The sequence below is a fragment of the Rhinoderma darwinii genome, chromosome 1 (assembly GCF_050947455.1).
Source record: "Rhinoderma darwinii isolate aRhiDar2 chromosome 1, aRhiDar2.hap1, whole genome shotgun sequence".
Taxonomy (NCBI): Eukaryota; Metazoa; Chordata; class Amphibia; order Anura; family Rhinodermatidae; genus Rhinoderma; species Rhinoderma darwinii.
The window spans coordinates 195,648,428-195,668,376 of record NC_134687.1 but is presented as its reverse complement, the minus strand read 5'-3'; positions in this window follow the sequence as shown (position 1 = coordinate 195,668,376).

Below are 19,949 nucleotides of genomic sequence, written 5' to 3'. Positions count from 1 at the left end.
TGGCTGCCGGCTGATTGACAGTATCCATTGCTAAGGCGGGGCTTAGTGTTAGCCGGTGCAGAGGCTAACACTAACCCCCTTTATTACCCCGGTACCCACCGCCACCAGGGGTGCTGGGAAGAGCCGGGTACGATCCAGTACCTGACCATCTATAGTGATGAGGCTGGTATTATCAGGAGGGGAAAGGCCAGATACAGTGGCCCTTCCCACCCTGGTAATGCTAGGCTGCTGCTGCTTTATTGTATCTGGCTGGTTATGAAAAATGGGGGGGACCCCATGTCATTTAAAAAAAAAATGAAATACAAAATAATTGAAAAGAACGATGTGGGGTCCCCCCCAATTTTCATAACTAGCCAGATACAACACAGCAGCAGCAGGCAGCATTACCAGGGTGGTAGGGGCCACTGTTTTTGGCCTTCCCCAGCCTAATACTACCAGCCTGCGGCCACCCCGCTGTCTGTCCGTCACTACAGATGGACGGGTACTGGTTGGTACCCGGCTCTTTCCAGCATCCCTGGTGGCGGTGGGGCCCGCGGTAATAATGGGGGTTAGTGTTGGCCTCTGCACCTGCTAACATTAAGCCCCGCCTTAGTAATGGAGGTTGTCAATCAGCCAGCGGCCATTACTAAGGCGGTGATAATAAAGTTTAAAAAGATACAAGCACATAGAAAAAATATTTTATTGAAATAAAAAAACACAACCCTCATTAACCATTTTATTGAGAATAAAAAAAACGCCGTCATTGAAGTCCTCGAATCCGAAGTCCAACAACCGAACCTGTAAAAAAAACACAAACACACAAAAATAATCAGTAACACATAAAGAAGCAAAATTATTATTCTTACCTTTCCTGGGTCCAGCGCTGGAGCCGCAATGTCAGCGAGCTGAGCCCTGTATCTAATCCAATCATGTGTGATAAAGTCTGCTGGGCCCTATATCTAATCCTATCATGTGTGATACTGTCTGCTGGGCCCTATATCTAATCCAATCATGTGTGATACTGTCTGCTGAGCCACTGTATCTAATCCTATCATGTGTGATACTGTCTGCTGGGTCCTATCTCTAATCCTATCATGTGTGATACTGTCTGCTGACTGCTGTATCTAATCCTATCAGTGTGATACTGCCTTCCGAGCCACTGTATCTAATCCGATCATGTGTGATACTGTCTGCTCAGCCTCTGTATCTAATCCTATCATGTGTAATACTGTCTGCTCAGCCACTGTATCTAATCCTATCATGTGTGATACTGTCTGCTGAGCCAATGTATCTAATCCTATCCATAGTTTATAGGGTCGTAGTGCTATAGATATGCTATGCTGTCTCCTATACACACATTTTTTTTGGGGCGGACACATATGTATTAGGGCTATTTCCCCTGACATTTTAAGCCCTGAGGGTATGTTCACACTACAGCGTCCATTACGGCTGAAATTACGGTGCTGTTTTCAGGAGAAAACAGCACCGTAATTTCAGCCGTAATGGCATGTGCAGGCGTCTTTCGCTGCGTCCATTACGGACGTAATTGGAGGTTTTTCCATGGACTTTGTTACGGTCGTTTTTGGAGCTTTTTTCAATAGAGCCTATGGAAAACAGCTCCAAAAACGTCCCAAGAAGTGTCCTGCACTTCTTTTACGCTCCTTCGGAACAGAACGCCGTTTTCCCATTGAAATCAATGGGCAGATGTTTGGAGGCATTCTGCTTCTGATTTTTCGGCTGTTTTTCGGGCCTTTACGGCCTGAAAAACGACAGAAAATAGGCCGTGTGAACATACCCTAAATGTAGCAATTTGGGCCTATGTAGTAAACTGTGCAGTAATATCTCCTTATACTTACTCTCCTTGCTCCTGAGTCGAGTCCTCTTCTGTTTTGGGTGCATCGCTGTGTCCTGATGCTGTTTAGCATCAGAGCGTTGTATGCGCCGTGCACATAACATCATGTATGGGGGAGTGCAAAACATATGTCTAGGGTCTTGTGCCCCTGATCTCTTAAAACCCTAGCAACGCTACTGGCTGCTAGAGCTGTATAAATGGGTCGAGACCCAGTGATGCAGTTGAAAGTTATATGTGGGCTGTGCCGTCAGGCATGAAAAAAAGTTGGTGGGCTAAGAAGAACTCTTGTACCAGGGCCTATGAGCCTTAAAGGGAATGTGTTGCCAGAAAAACATGTTGTTTTTTTTTTTAATTAAACATTTAGTGTGTAGGTGATTAAACATTGTTCAAATTTATTTTTTTTTTTCATGAGTCAGGAAATATTATAAATTAATTCTAATTTATAATATTTCCCATTGCTGGTCACTAGATGGAGCTATTCCCAAAATTGCAGCATTGCAAAATTGGGTAAAAAGCCCTCGCTCTAGTGAGCTCTCAGCATCCCCCCCTCCTTTATCCTGGCTAGTGCCGGGATAAACGAGGGGTTTGAACGGTCTAACCTCCTACACTGTGTGTTGCCATTTTTTGAGCTAACACACAGTGTAGTAGGTTTACATACAGTAGTAAACGTACACAAACACGAACTGCTCCTGCCGCCGCGGCTCCCTCCGGCCCGTCCGCTCCGTCTGCTGCCGCTGGTCCAAGTGCACAAGTCCGGAAGCCGCGACTGGAAGTAGTAATCTTACTGTCCGGCCGCGACTTCCGGTCCACAGGAAAATGGCGCCGGACGGCGCGCATTTCAAATTGGACTGTGTGGGAGCGGCGCATGCGCAGTTCCCACACAGACGGCGTACATGTTAGTGGATGGAACGGGCCCCGTTCGCAGTCCCTATGGGACTGTGGCTGCCGTATTCCATGTCTGTATGTGTCGTTAATCGACACATACAGAAATGGAAAAAAAAATGGCAGCCCCTATAGGGAAGAAAAAGTGTAAAAATAAGAAAATAAATCACTAACATCTTTAACATATTAGAAAAAAAATTGTGATGACACTGTTCCTTTAAGCTATGATTCTGGTCTAAACTGGCCATTAACAAAGCCCCCAAATGTTTTTCTGATAATTGTGAAGTGTCTCAAATACAAGGAGTGACTTGAAGGTCGCACATTGTGCAACTTACTGTATTTACCATAAATAGCCTCCACTTTTCCACACTGTAACTGTAACATATTTATTAACCCCTTAACGACTAGTGACGGATATATCCGTCACAAGCAGGAGCTAGTTCCCACATGGAGACGGCTATATCCATCATTCTGATCTCATGGGTACTGCCACTGTACCCACGAGACAAGCGGCGGGAGCACGGCTGTTGTACACAGCCAGGCTCCTGCCGGAATTGCCGGAATTGAAGAGCTCTCCGATATCGTCAGTTTAACTCCTAGTCAATAGCAACTGCGGCATTTAATGTGTTTGACAGAGGGAGGTAGCTCCTTCTGTCACCCCATTGGCATACCCAGGACGAGATCACGGGGCGCCGATAGGTTTCCAATAAAGTTAACACTTTAATTAAACCGCTGGGTGTATGTCGTTCAAATAAAATGCAAAAAAAACAACAGCAAAATTCCTGTTTTTTTTCCCATTCCCCGTTAAAAACAAAATAAAAGTTAATCAATAAGTCCCATGTACCCCAAAATAGCACTAATGAAAACTACACCTAAGCAAGCCTACATATGGCTACATTGACGGAAAAAAAAAAAGTTACGGCTCTTGGAATGCGGTGTTGCAAAAACAAATTTTTTTTGGAAAAAAAAAAAAGGTTTTTTACTGTGCAAATGTAGGAAAACATATAAAACCTTTACATATTTGGTATCCCCGTAATCAAGCTGACCCAAAGAAATACTGAACTGCGTAAATTTATAACGCAAAAAACATCGCTGGAATAGCTGTTTGTTTTAAATTGTCTCCTAAATTAAAGTTAATAAAAGTTAATAAATATATTATTTGCACCCAAAAATTATGCAAATGAAAAATACAACTTGTCCCGCAAAAAACAACATGTCGACGAAATAAAAAAAAGTTATGACTCTTGGAATGGGACAGTGAAAAAACAACAAATAATCCTTGGTCATTAACCCATTAATGACCGCCGTATAGCCTTTTTACGTCTGCCATTTGGGGCAGTTCTTCTGAAGCGCTGCCTTTTCACGTCGGCACTTCAGAAGAACTTTTCCCGCATCGTGCAGGGTGCTCCTGAAGTCCGGACTGTTGCGAACAACCTCGGGCTTTAGGGCAACGATCGGAGACCACTAGCAGTGGTCTCAGATAATATTTAACCCCTCAGATGCGGCGCTTAATAGCGAGCGCCGCATCAGAGTGATTTTAGAGGGAGGGAGCTCTCTCTCACCCAACTGGCACCGCGCGTGCATCTCGGGGTGACGATGGTTTCTATGGCAGCCTGGGGGCCTAGGTCTGCCTTTAGTGATTGCCTGTCAGTTTTACACTGACAGGCAACAATACACTACAATACTGAATTATTGCAGTGCATTATAATAGCGATCAAAAGATCGGACAGTAAAGTCCCCTAGTGGGACTAAAAAAAGTTAAAAAAAGTTAAATAAAGTTTGAAATAAATAAAAGTACCAAGTAAAACAAAATACTTAATTATGAAAAAAAGTAAAAAGTTACTCATATTTGGTATCGCCGTAACAAACCATACTATGAAACAATAAAATAAAAAACAATGCCAGAATTGCTATTTTCTGTTCATCCTAAGTCCTAACCTCAAATTTTTTTTTAGAAAAAGTGATCAACAAGTCTCATGGTACCATTAAAAACAACAAGTAGTCCCGCAAAAAAAATGCCCTCATACAACTGCATCAGTCAGAAAAAAAAAAAGTTATGGCTCATAAAATATGGAGACACAAAACCAAATAATTTTGAAAAAAAATAAGTATTCTCACTGTGTAAAAGTAGGAAAACATAAAAAACCTATATAAATTTGGTATCGCCGCAATCGTAATGATCTGCTCAATAAAGTTATTATGTTATTTATACCACACGGTAAACGGAGTAAAATTAAGACGCAAAAAAGAATGGCGAAATTACAGTTTTTTTTCCAGTACCCCATTAAAAAAAGTTAATAAAAAGTTAATCAATAGATTACATGTAATATATTATATACCAAAATGGTGGTATTAAAATATAAAATTTGTCCCACAAAAAAACCAAAACCTTATACAGCTATGTGGACAGAAAAATAAAAAAGTTATACCTCTTTGAATGAGACGATGGTTAAACTTTAAAAATTGCTCGGTCATTAAGGTTTAAAATACCTTCGGTGTTAAGAAGTTAAGGCTAAAAAAGGCCTGGTCACTAAAGGGTTACAGTTACGGTATAAAAGTAATAATAAATATGCCCCAATGTATATTAGAAAATTGCATGACAAAAAACAGAACATTTTAAGAGACAGATCTACTGCTGTTTTAAACATTAAATGTCTAAAACCGTATTTTGCAATAAGACACGATTAATGTATCACTCCATTTTCTTTATCAGAAGAGGGTAATCTTGAGGGAGACATTTAATTGGCATCCTGTGATGAGCAAACCACTGTATCATACTGCATCATACAGAAGTAGTGGCTTAGAAGAGTTTAGATTTTAGTGCTGCCAAATAAAATCATTAGACATTTGGTGTTTTGCTTTGTTCATGCATTGTTTACTTCTGGTCTAGAATAAAACAGAACATCAAATACTGTCAGTTATTGGAAACTCACTGAGGTGTTTTATCTTTCTGCAATCGTTCAAACGTACAATATTAGATGCTTAGTAAAGAGACATCATGGGCACCATTGATTTTTATAAGTTAATTAAGTGGAAGCTTTGGCAACAATTACACAATAATTCCAATAACGAAAATAATTAAACAATTAAGTTAAGCTCAGTCTGAATTTGTGTCTGCAGACTTGACTGTAGGAAACACAGTATTCAGTTTGTGAAATGTGATCTAGTTTGAATTTTTGTCTATACATGTATATATATATATATATATATATATATATATATATATATATATATATATATATAGCCACTCCTGTGTTGTCTTAGCTGTGTGCTAAGGGTCATTGTCTTGTTGGAAAGTGAACCTTTGGCCCAGTCTGAGGTCCAGAGCACTCTGGATCAGGTTTTCATTAAGAATATCTCTGTACTTTGCTCCGGTTATCTCTCCCTCAACCCTGACCAGTCTCCCTGTGCCAGCTGCTGAAAAACTCAGCAGGATACTGCCACCACCATACTTCACTGTAGGGATGGTATTGGGCAGGTGATGTGCAGTGCCTGGTTTATTACAGACATGTCGCTTAGATTCAAGGCCAGAAAGTTCAATCTTGGTTTCATCAGTTCACAGAATCTTGTTTCTCACAGTCTTAGAGTCCTTTAGGTGCTTTTTTGCAAACTCCAGAGGGGCTTTCATCTGTCTTTTACTGAGGAGAGGCTGCTTTCTGGCCACTCTGTCATAAAGCCCAGATTAGTGGAGTGCTGCAGTGATGGTTGCCCTTCTGGAAGTTTCGCCCATCTGCACAAAGGATCTTTGGAGCTCAGCCAGAGTGACCATTGGGTTCTTAGTTACCTCTCTTACCAAGTCCCTTCTCCCTACATTACTTACTTTGGTCGGGCAGCCAGCTCAAGGAAGAGTCCTGGTTGTTTCAAACTTTTTCTATTTAAGAATTATGGAGGTCACGGTGCTTTTGGAAACTTTCAGTGCAGCAGAATTTTTTTTTGTACCTTTTTCCAGATCTGTGCCTCCACACAATCCTGTCTGAGCTCTACAGGCAGTTCTTTCCTCCTCATCACTTGGTTTTTGCTCTGATATGCATTGTCAGCTGTGAGACCTTATATAGACAGGGGTGTGTCTTTCCAAATCATGTCCAATCAAATGAATTTACCACCGGTGGACTCCTATCAAGGTGTAGAAACATTTCAAAGATGATCTAGAGATAATAAATGTAATAAATTTGCAAACATTTCTAAAATTCTGTTTTTACTTTGTTATTATGGGGTATTGAGTGCAGAATGATGAGGCAAAACTTGATTTTTGTTTTTGTTTTAGCACAAAGCCTCAACATAACAAAATGTGAAAAAAGTAAAAGGGAAAAAGGCTTTCCGAATGCATTGTATATCTTATTACAGAAAAATGTATCTTTCTCCACTTATCAGATGCTTGCCTTCCCCTCCCCTGCCTCATGCGCTGACTGTAACTTGTCAATCGCTCTCAATTCCCTTGAAAAATCCAGTGCTAAAGGTAGTGATATGGGCTAGGCTCTGTTCACATCTGCATTGGAGGTGCTATTTCTATTATCAAAACGACAGACAACATGACAGAACCCTGACGGACCACATTATAAGTCAATGGGGGCCAGTGGGTGCTGAATATATCTGGATCTGAAACAAATGTGAATAGAGCCTTATCTGCCTCACTGAGAGCTGAGGTTACAGCTGCAGCCCATAGTTGTATATAGAACAGGATGGAAGAGACGTTCCACAGGGATAGAGACAGAGAGACGCTCACAGCTGATACTTATTCTAGTAAGTGTTCTACTACCTCACCCCAGTGCTGCTGCGGCATGTGCGTGTGTGTGTGTGTGTGTGTGTGTGTGTGTGTGTGTGTGTGCATATATGTATAAGAGAGATGAAGAGATAGGGGAGCTGTGTATGGAAGATATCTTCTGGAGCTGAGTTAATGGACAACAGACAATTAGTGATGGCGTCTGCAGAGGGGGAGACTGCTGAACAAGGTAGGATACAAGTCATATAATGGTCAAGAAGAGTGGGGTTACTCATTTACACACACAACATCAGATTCTGAACATTTTAATAAATCAACAGTGACACATAAAAGGGGCAAAAAAAAAAAGTCTTGGGTGAAATTCGGTAAGTTGAAATAGAAAATCTTAATGCATGTAGTTTAGCTGTCTCACCCCTACACACAAGGGCGGGAAACAAACACTTTAACATAATGTCAGCACTATGTTGCCTTACCTTATAAAGACAATAAGGACAGAAGTTATCTTGCTGATCGAAATTATAATTGTATTCATGCATTAGTTTCATGTAATGTTTCCATATAGGAAGATTTTTTAAATATATATGAGCGACTTTTCAGACATTTAGGCCTGTCCCAAACCTTTGTCACCATTGCTGTGAATATGATACAGAAATGAGTATCAGTACATAAATAAAAATGAATATTATATTATACAGAAGATAACATAAACATTTTGACATCCAACGGTTTTCATCATTCGTAGTACAAAATAGAAGCATTTGTGACATTGGGGGCTTCTGGATATGATCAAGGTCTAAGGTAAGATTAAATAAACGTGAGAGCTCTCTATGAGTGAGATAAATAGAAATCCTGGGCATGCATGAATAAAACATACAAACAATATCGGTGGTAGCTGGCTGTGGTGGCCATATAGGTAATATGCAAAGCAATATACAGGACAACACGTAACATGGCTTGCTGGTGGTAGCGGTCAATTAAGGCATCTGCTTAAGACGCTCAGGAGTGAGTGAGAATGTGGGGCAAAAATCTGCTGCATATACAGTGAAGGAAATAAGTATTTGATCCCTTGCTGATTTTGTAAGTTTGCCCACTGTCAAAGACATGAACAGTCTAGAATTTTTAGGCTAGGTTAATTTTACCAGTGAGAGATAGATTATATAAAAAAAAAAAAAGAAAATCGCAGTCAAAATTATATATATTTATTTGCATTGTGCACAGAGAAATAAGTATTTGATCCCCTACCAACCATTAAGAGTTCAGCCTCCTCCAGACCAGTTACATGCTCCAAATCAACTTGGTGCCTGCATTAAAGACAGCTGTCTTACATGGTCACCTGTATAAAAGACTCCTGTCCACAGACTCAATTAATCAGTCTGACTCTAATCTCTACAACATGGGCAAGACCAAAGAGCTTTCTAAGGATGTCAGGGACAAGATCATAGACCTGCACAAGGCTGGAATGGGCTACAAAGCCATAAGTAAGACGCTGGGTGAGAAGGAGACAACTGTTGGTGAAATAGTAAGAAAATGGAAGACATACAAAATGACTGTCAATCGACATCGATCTGGGGCTCCATGCAAAATCTCACCTCGTGGGGTATCCTTGATCCTGAGGAAGGTGAGAGCTCAGCCGAAAACTACACGGGGGGAACTTGTTAATGATCTCAAGGCAGCTGGGACCACAGTCACCAAGAAAACCATTGGTAACACATTACGCCGTAATGGATTAAAATCCTGCAGTGCCTGCAAGGTCCCCCTGCTCAAGAAGGCACATGTACATGCCCGTCTGAAGTTTGCAAATGAACATTTGGATGATTCTGAGAGTGATTGGGAGATGGTGCTGTGGTCAGATGAGACTAAAATTGAGCTCTTTGGCATTAACTCAACTCGCCGTGTTTGGAGGAAGAGAAATGCTGCCTATGACCCAAAGAAAACCGTCCCCACTGTCAAGCATGGAGGTGGAAACATTATGTTTTGGGGGTGTTTCTCTGCTAAGGGCACAGGACTACTTCACCGCATCAATGGGAGAATGGATGGAGCCATGTACCGTCAAATCCTGAGTGACAACCTCCTTCCCTCCACCAGGACATTAAAAATGGCTCGTGGCTGGGTCTTCCAGCACGACAATGACCCGAAACATACAGCCAAGGCAACAAAGGAGTGGCTCAAAAAGAAGCACATTAAGGTCATGGAGTGGCCTAGCCAGTCTCCAGACCTTAATCCCATCAAAAACTTATGGACGGAGCTGAAGATCCGAGTTGCCAAGCGACAGCCTCGAAATCTTAATGATTTATAGATGATCTGCATATCTGCTTATTTAACTGATTTACATTTTTTTTTTTAGTCCCACCAGGGGACTTTACTATGCGATCTGCTGATCGCTGATATAATGCTTTGGTATACTTAGTATACCAAAGCATTATTGCCTGTTAGTGTAAAACTGACAGGCAATCTGTTAGGTCATGCCTCCGACATCGCCTAACAGGCAGATGCTGAAGGTAGACCTGGGGGTGTTTGTTAGGCCCCCGGCTGTCATGGAAACCCGACGGCGACCCGCAATTTCTTTGCGGGGGCGCCGATGGGGTGACAGAGGGAGATCCCTCCCTCTGTCAAACACATTAGATGCAGCTGCCGCTATTGACAGCGGCATTTAATGGGTTAAACTGCCGGAATCGGAGCGCGCTTCGATTCAGGCAGTTGCAGCAGGAGCCAGGCTGTGCATAACAGCCGTGCTCCTGTCGCTGATCGCGTGGGTACAGTGGCAGTACCCGCGCCATCACAGGACGGATATATCCGTCCTCCTGCGCCGTTCTTCGGCATCAAGGGGTTAAACAGTGTATCCGACCCGTGGGAATCTGGCCTAACAGAAACCAACAGAGGTAAAAGTGCCTTGGCCACCAAACAATTTTGTCTTGCACCTGCTGTTGCCTTGTCTTTGCAATATTTACAACACAAACTACAAAAACAAGAGGTTTATGCCTGATTTTTGGATAGTACAGGAGCAGGCAGCAACCTATGCATTGAGGACGACTAGTGAATACCCTGCTGTGTTCACACAGAGTTTTTTGCAGGAGGAAAATTCCTCCTGCAAAAACTGCTCCAGACGGTTTTTGCACAGTGGTTTGACAAAAACTTGTCAAAACACTCGTCGAGGCATTATATTCCTCTTTCTGACTGATTGAAATGGGGTTTTGGAGGTGGAAACCGCCTCAAGATGGGTCATGACTCTTCTTTTTACCGCGACGCGTTTTTTTTTACTCGCGGTAAAAAAAACTCGTCCCATTGAAATCAATGGGAGACATTTTCGGGCGGTTTTTGACGAGTTTTTCGGAGAGGTTTCCGCTCCGAAAAACTCGTCAAAATACTCTGTGTGAACAGGGCCTTTAAAAGAAGCATCATGACCCATCTTGGGCCCTGTTCACACAGAGTTTTTTGATGAGTTTTTTTATGCTCCGTTTTTTGAAACAGAGGCGTAAATAGATGCCCCATATGAACTAAATGCTGTTTTCCCCATTGATTTCAATAGGCAGATGTTTGTAGGCGTTCAGCTTCCGTTTTTTCAGGCATTTTTCGAGGTGTAAATGCCCCGAAATACTCCTGAAAACACTGCGTGTGAACATACCCTTAGGGTATGTGAACACGTAGTGACCAAAAACGTCTGAAAATACAGAGCTGTTTTCAAGGGAAAACAGCCCCTGATTTTCAGACGTTTTTTGAGCAACTCTCGTTTTTCGTGGCGTTTTTCACGTCCGTTTTTGGAGCTGTTTTCATTTTAGTCTATGAGAAAACGGCTCCAAAAACGTCCAAAGAAGTGTCCTGCACTTCTTTGACGAGGCAGTCATGCTGTCAAACGACGACGCATAAATTACAGGTCGTCGGCACAGTACGTCGGCAAACCCATTCAAATGAATGGGCAGATGTTTGCTGACGTATTGGAGCCGTATTTTCAGGCGTAAATCGAGGCATAATACGCCTCGTTTACGCCTGAAAATAGGTCGTGTGAACCCAGCCTTAGGGCTGATTCAGACGGCCGTGAATTGCGTCCGTGCAGGTCGCGTGGTTTTCACGCGGTACGCATGTACCAATAGAAGTCTATGGGCCAGTACAGACAGTCCGTGCTTTTTGCGCAGGGTTTGTCCGCTGCGTAAAAAGCGCAGCACGTTCAATATCTCCGAGTATTACGCGCATCACGCACCCATTGAAGTCAATGGGTGCGTGAAAACCATGCAGGTCGCGCAACAGCTCTCAAAAGGATGAATGCAAACAGAAAAGCACCACGTGCTTTTCTGTTTACAAACATCCGAATCGCGTGTCATAATGATGGCGGCTGCGCGAAAAGCACGCAGCTGCGCATCATATTATTCTGCCTCACGGAGCAGGTAAGTGGCTTTTGCGCAAAAACGCCACGGTTGTCTGAATCAGCCCTTACTGTGTCAGGCTTGTTAACTTTCAGCAGTTCAAGCTATAAAAATCCTGTCTCTAGGTACTGAGGAAACAACCACACAGGAAAACTATTAACCCCTTCCCGACATCCGCCGTATATATACGGCGCTGCCGGGAAGGTGTTCCCACAAAGCGCAGTACAGTTACATCGCAGTGATGGTGCGGGCTCAGGAGCAGAGCCGGCACCATCACCGCGGGGTGACAGCTGTATTATACAGCTGGCACCCTCTTGTAACTGCCAGGACCGGAGCTATTCTCCGATCCGGCTGATTAACTACTCAGATGCTGCGCTCAATATTGACGCAATCGCTGGGTTGCTGTGGCAATCGGACGCCAGAAAATGGCATCCGAGTCTGCCTTGTATGGGAGCCGATGAGGACCCGCCTGCGGCGCGTCCTCATAGGCTTGCTGTCAGTGAATAACTGACAGCGCTAATACACTGCACTACGTATGTAGTGCAGTGTATTAGAGTAGCGATCGGGGCATCAGGCCCTCATGTCCCCTAGTGGGACAAGTCAAAAAAGTCAAAAAAAGTGAATAAAAATGTGGTAAAACAATAAAAACACACACATTTCAAATAAAAATAAAGCTAAACTGACTTTTTTCCCATAGTAAGTCTTTTATTATGGGAAAAACCGTAAAAATGAAAAAAAAACTATACATAATTGGTATTGCCGCGTTCGTAACGACCCAAACTACAAAACTATTATGTAATTTATCCCGCACGGTGAACGCGGTAAAAAAAAAACATGCAAAACAACGCCAGAATCTTTGTTTTAGGTCACATCTCCTTCCAAAAAATGCTCTAAAAAGTGATCAAAAAGTCACATTTACTCCAAAATAGTACTAATAAAAACGGCAATCCGTCCCGCAAAAAATAATCCCTGACACCGCTTTGTGCACGCAAAAATAAATAAATTATGGGTCTTAGATAGAGATGAGCGAACCGGGACAACCGAACCCGGTTTCGGTCCGAACTTCCGGTAAAGTTCGGTTCGCAGCGAATCCGAACTTCACCGGGTTCGGCCGAACCCGTTTTGACCGAACCCGGTCAAAAACATTATACAAATCGGCAGCCACTTATCTCTATCAATCACTGATAGAGAAAAGAGGCTGCTGATTAAAAATAAAATAAAAAGCATTTCATACGTACCCGGTCGTTGTCTTGTTAACGAGTCCCTCTTCTTCCTCCAGTCCGACCTTTTCTGACGCGGCAGCCTGTGATTGGCTGCAGAGGCCTCTGCAGCCTGTGATTGGCTGCAGAGGCCGCGGCAGCCTGTGATTGGCTGCAGCGCTCACAAGGCTGCATCGTCATCAAGGAATGTCGGGCCGGATGTCGAGAGGGACGCGTCACCAAGGCAACGGCCAGGAGACCGGACTGGAGGAAGCAGAAAGTTCTCGGTAAGTATGAACGTCTTTTTTTTTACAGGTACTGTGATCGGTAGTCACTGTCCAGGGTACTGAAACAGTTACTGCCGATCAGTTAACTCTTTCAGCACCCTGAACAGTGACTATTTAGTGTATGTGCACACACACTAATTACGTCCGTAAATGACGGACGTATTTCGGCCGCAAGTACCGGACCGAACACAGTGCAGGGAGCCGGGCTCCTAGCATCATACTTATGTACGATGCTAGGAGTCCCTGCCTCTCTGCAGGACAACTGTCCCGTACTGTAATCATGTTTTCAGTACGGGACAGTAGTTCCACGGAGAGGCAGGGACTCCTAGCATCGTACATAAATATGATGCTAGGAGCCCGGCTCCCTGCAGGGTGTTCGGTCCGGTACTTGCGGCCGAAATACGTCCGTCAATTACGGACGTAATTAGTGTGTGTGCACATACCCTTACTGACGTCACCTAGCAACGCTGCCGTAATGATGGGTGCACACATGTAGCCACCCGTCATTACGGGGCCTCATGCACACGAGTCGACCATAAAAACACCCGTTATCACGGGTCGTAATTACGACCCGAAATAGCGGGCCCATAGACTTCTGTTAGCCACGGGTACCTTCCTGTTTTCTCACGGGAAGGTGCCCGTGCCGTTAAAAAGATAGAACATGTTCTATTTTTTTATTTTACGGGCCGTGCTCGTAATTACGACTCGTAACTACGAGCACGGCCGGCCGGCCACGGGCAGCCGGCCGCTTTTGCGAACCGTGCTGTCATTATAATTATAGCAGCACGGCCCGTAAAATAGAACATGTTCTATTTTTTTAACGGCACGGGCACCTTCCCGTGAGAATACGGAAAGGTACCCGTGGGTAACAGAAGTCTATGAGCCCGTTATTGCGGGTCGTAATTACGACCCGCAATAACGGGTGTTTTTACGGTCGTGTGCATGATGGGAGCACGGCTCGGAAAAACGAACGGCTGCCCGTGCTCATCTCCTGAAATACTCTGTGCTGCCTTAAACTCTGTGGACAGGTCAGGATCCTGTTTCTTTTAAATGCTGCTAGGGAACCCGCTCGATCCACTATATAAGGCTACGCTACAGTGCAGCATTTAAAAGAAACAGGATCCTGACCTGTCCACAGAGTTTAAGGCAGCACAGAGTATTTCAGGAGATGAGCGTGCAGATTCAGTGCTGTTGTGAACTCTGCTCTTACCATTACGTAGCTCTCAGTCTGTTATCTCTCCTCCACTCCTGTCCTCAAGAACACCTTCACATGATTGGCAAGTCACCACGTAATGGTAAGAGCAGAGTTCACAGCAGCACAGAGTATTTCAGGAGATGAGCGTGCGGATCTTGTGCGTGGTGGTGACTTGCCAATCATGTGAACGTGTTATAGAGGACAGGAGTGGAGGAGATGTAACAGACTGAGCTACGTAATGGTAAGAACAGAGTTCACAGCAGCACAGAGTATTTCAGGAGAGGAGCGTGCAGATTCAGTGCTGCTGTGAACTCTGCTCTTACCATTACGTAGCTCAGTCTGTTACCTCTCCTCCACTCCTGTCCTCAATAACACCTTCACATGATTGGCAAGTCACCACCCCGCACAAGATCCGCACGCTCATCTCCTGAAATACTCTGTGCTGCTGTGAACTCTGCTCTTACCATTACGTGGTGACTTGCCAATCATGTGAAGGTGTTCTGGAGGACAGGAGTGGAGGAGAGGTAACAGACTGAGAGCTACGTAATGGTAAGAGCAGAGTTCGCAGCAGCACTGAATCTGCACGCTCATCTCCTGAAATACTCTGTGCTGCCTTAAACTCTATGGACAGGTCAGGATCCTGTTTCTTTTAAATGCTGCACTGTAGCGCAGCCTTATATAGTGGATCGAGCGGGTTCCCCAGCAGCATTTAAAAGAAACCGTGTTTGTGTATGTGTGTTTGTGTATATATGTGTGTTTGGGTATGTGACTTTGTCTGTTTTTGTTTTTATATGTGTGTGTGTATATATGGGTGTGTTTGTGTATATGTGTTTTGTGTATATGTTTGTGTATATATGGGTGTATTTGTGTATATGTTTGTGTGTAGATGTTTGTGTGTGTTTTTGTATATGTGTATATGTGTGTATATGGGTGTGTGTTTGTGTGTATATATGGGTGTGTTTGTGTATATGTGTTTGTGTATATGTGTGTTTGGGTATGTGTGTTTTTGTTTGTATATGTGTTTGTGTATATGTGTTCGTGTATGTGTGTATAACTGTGTGTGTGTGTGTGTGTGTGTTTGGATATGTGTGAGTTCGTGTATATGTGTTTGTCTGTTTATGTGTGTGTGTATATCTTGTTGTGTTTGTGTATATATGTGTGTCTGTGTATGGTTGTTTGTGTGTGTGTGCGTGTATATATGTGTGTGTAGGAGAGTAGAAGTATTGGTATTGTTCACATTGATAACTGTTTTTTTATGTTGTTGCAGATTTTGATGTACCGATTGGACTACATCTACGATTCGTTGGACTACTGCGTAGATCTGCGTTTTTTCAAATTTTAATAAAATGGTTAACGAGGGTTTTGTTGGGGATTTCTTATTTCAATAAAAAAGAATTGTCTTTGTGTTTTTTTTTCAAACTTTATTAGTGCCTAGATAATGGCAGTTGGCTGATTGACAGCGTCCATTATTAAGGCGGTACTTAGTGTTAGCCGGTGCAGAGGCTAGCACTAACCACCCATTATTACCCCGGTACCCACCACCACCAGGGGTGCCGGGAAGAGCTTGGTACGATCCAGTACCCGACCATCTGTTGTGATGGTCGGGTACTGGGGCAGCCGTCGGCTGGTATTATGAGGCTGGGAAGGGCCAAAATCAGTGGACCTTCCCACCCTTGTAATGCTAGGCTGCTGCTGCTGTGTTGTATCGGGCTGGTTATAAAAATGGGGGGGACCCCCACGTCGTTTTTTTTTTGGAATTTAACAAATTTAGCAATAGACGGGTCCCCCACATTTTTAATAACCAGCCATATACAAGGCCGCAGCAGTCTGGCATTACATGGGTGGGAAGGGCCACTGGTTTTGTCCATTCCCAGGCTAATAACACTGTGTTGTATGTGGCTGGTTATGATAAATTGGGTGGAACCCCATGTCTTTTTAAAAAAAAAAAATGTAAATAAATAAATAATTTAAAAAAATGACGTGGGGTCCCCCCCACTTTTATAACCAGCCAGATACAACACAGCAGCAGCAGCCTAGCATTACAAGGGTGGGAAGGTCCACTGTTTTTGGCCCTTCCCAGCCTCATAATACCAGCCTGCGGCCGCCCCAGAGCCCGACCATCACAACAGATGGTCGGGTACTGGATCGTACCTGCCTCTTCCCGGCACCCCTGGTGGTGGTGGGTACCGGGGTAATAATGGTGGTTAGTGTTAGCCTCTGCACCGGCTAACACTAAGCCTCGCCTTAGTAATGGATGTTGTCACTCAGACAGCGGCCATTACTAAAGTGGTAATAATAAAATTTGAAAAGAAAAAGACAAAGATATAGATAAAATATTTTATTGAAATAAAGCACCCCCAACACAACCCTCATTAACCATTTTATTGTAGAAAAAAAACCGTCATCGAAGTAGTCCTCGAAACCGACGTAGTCCAAACACCAAACCTGTAAAAAAATAAAATAATGAAATAAAACATGTCGTAGGCTTAGATTCAGTTTAATGTGTGATACTGACTGTTATACCATGTATAGAAGCCTGCCGTGAAGTTGACTTAGATACAGGGCGCCAGCAGACAGTATCATACATGGCCATACATACATACATATATACAAATATACATACATATATACAAACATACATACATACATATATACAAGCATGCACATATATACATGCAAATATACATACATGCAAACATACACACATATATACATGCAAACTATCATACATACATGCATACACACACACACATGAAAACATACATACAAACAAACATGCAAAGATACATAATACATATATACAAGCATGCACAAATATACATGCAAACATAAATACATGCACATATATATATATAAACATACATGCAAACATACATGCAAAAATAAAAACATGCAAACATACATACATGCACATATATACATACATACATGACAACATACATACAAACATACATGACAACATACATACATGCAAACATACATACATGCAAACATACATACACACATGCAAACATATATACATGCAAATATACATACAAACATGCACATGTATACATACATGCCAACATACATGCAAACATACATGCACATATATACATACATACATGACAACATACATACATGCAAATATACATACATACATACACACATGCACATACATGCCAACATACATGCACATATATACATACATACATACATACATGACAACATACATACATATATATATATACACACATGCAAATATACATACAAACATGCATACATACATGCAAACATACATTCATGCAAACATACATGCAAACATACATACATACAAATATACATACACACATGCACATATATACATACATGACAACATACATACATACATACATACATGACAACATACATGCAAAAATACATACATGCAAACATACATACATACATGCAAATATACATACAAACATGCACATGTATACATACATGCCAACATACATGCAAACATACATGCACAGATATACATACATACATACATGCCAACATACATACATGCCAAAAAATAATAATAATACGTTCATACTTACTTTCCTCCTGTCCGGCCTCCAGCGATGACGTTTCATTCATGTCGCCGCTGCAGCCTGTGATTGGCTGCAGAGGCGGTCACGTGGGATGAAGCGTCATCCTGACGTACGTGACCGCCACTACAGCCTGTGATTGGCTGCAGCGGCGAAAGGGATGAAACGTCATCGCTGGAGGCCGGACAGGAGGAAAGTAAGTACGAACGTATAATTTTTATTTTTTTATTACATTTAAATGGTATTTTCCGCGCGCCGAGCATGTACTGTGAAGGTTGCTGAAAGAGTTAGTGCAGCCCATTAACTCTATCAGCACCCTGGACAGTAGCATGCTCGGCGCACGTAAGTGACAGGTTCGGTCAGAACTAGTTCGGTCCGAACCGAACTTTTTTGTGAAATTCGGCGAACTAGCCGAACCGAACTTTTGATAAGTTCGCTCATCTCTAGTCTTAGAATATGGCGACACAGAAAACAAATGATTCTATAAAAAAAGTGATTTTATTGTGCAAATACATAAAAAAAACTATATAAATTTGGTATCGCCGTAATCGTATCGACCCACAGAATAAAGCTAACATGTAATTTAGGGCGAACTGTGCATGCCAAAAAAAACTCCAATAAAAAACTATTCTAGAATTGCTTGTTTTTGGTCATTTCCTTTATCAAAAAATGAAATAAAAAGTGATCAAAAAGTCGTATGTGTTCTAAAATGGAACCAATAAAATCTACAGCTCGTCTCGCAAAAAACAAGCCCGCACACCGCTCAATTAACTGAAAAATAAAAAAGTTATGCCACTAGTAATGCGGTGATGAAAAACATCTCAATGCGCGGGCCGGAGGGGAACATTCCTTAAGTTTCAGGGCCCTAGTATTTAGGAACTAGGAAAGGGAAGGGACATAGCACATCCGCTGGAAGTGAGGGTGCCTGTATTATACCAGTGCAAAACTTTCCCAGCAATATTTCCCAAACTACGAAGGAGAAAAAGTCCCCAAAAGGTGCAGAGCGTTACAAAAGGGGGATAAGAAAGAAAAATGTTTATCAGTGTGACACCGGCCTGCGCATAACGGATTGCTTCACATTGTAACAGACATCTATGGATAATTGTATTATTTACCCCATTATTATACCCTCTTATTATGCCCTGATGTACTCCGCACAGATTACATATGCCTCCAGAGTATAAACTGAAATACCAGCAAAACTCAAACAAAACTACTAAGCAAAATCCATGCTCAAAATGGCGGTCTTTCCCTTCTTAGCCCTACAGCGTGCCCAAACAGCAATTTATGGCCACAAATAATGCATTACCATACCCGGGAGAACCCGCTTAACAATTTATGGGGTAAGATTCTTTAGGGGCACAACATATTGTGCGATGAATAGGCAGATCAGTGGAAAAATTGCAATTTTCACTTTGCACCATCCACTGCGTATTCATTTCTGAAAAACACCTGTGGAGTCTAAATTCTCACTACACCCCTTGATAAATGCCTTTAGGGGTGTAGTTTCTAAAAAGGCGTCACTTTTGTTTGGTACATCAGTGGTTTTGCAAATGCAACATGGCGTCCGCAAACCATTCCAGCAAAATCTACCGCTCCTTTTCTTCTGAATGCTCCCATATATGTAAACCGCTGATTATAACCACATATGGTGTGTTACCGTACTCAGAAGAAATTTCTTTACAAATTTTGGGGTGCTTTTTCTTCTTTATTCCTTGTAAAAATGAAAAACGTTGATCTAAAACTACATCTTGTTGGAAAAAAAAAATATTTTTCATTTTCATGACTTAATTCTAATTAATTCAGCAAAAAACCTTTGGGATCAAAATTTTCACTATACCCCTAGATGATTCCTCAGGGGCTGCAGTTTCCCAAATTGAGTCACTTTTGGGGTGTTTCCACTGTACTAGTACTACAGGGGCT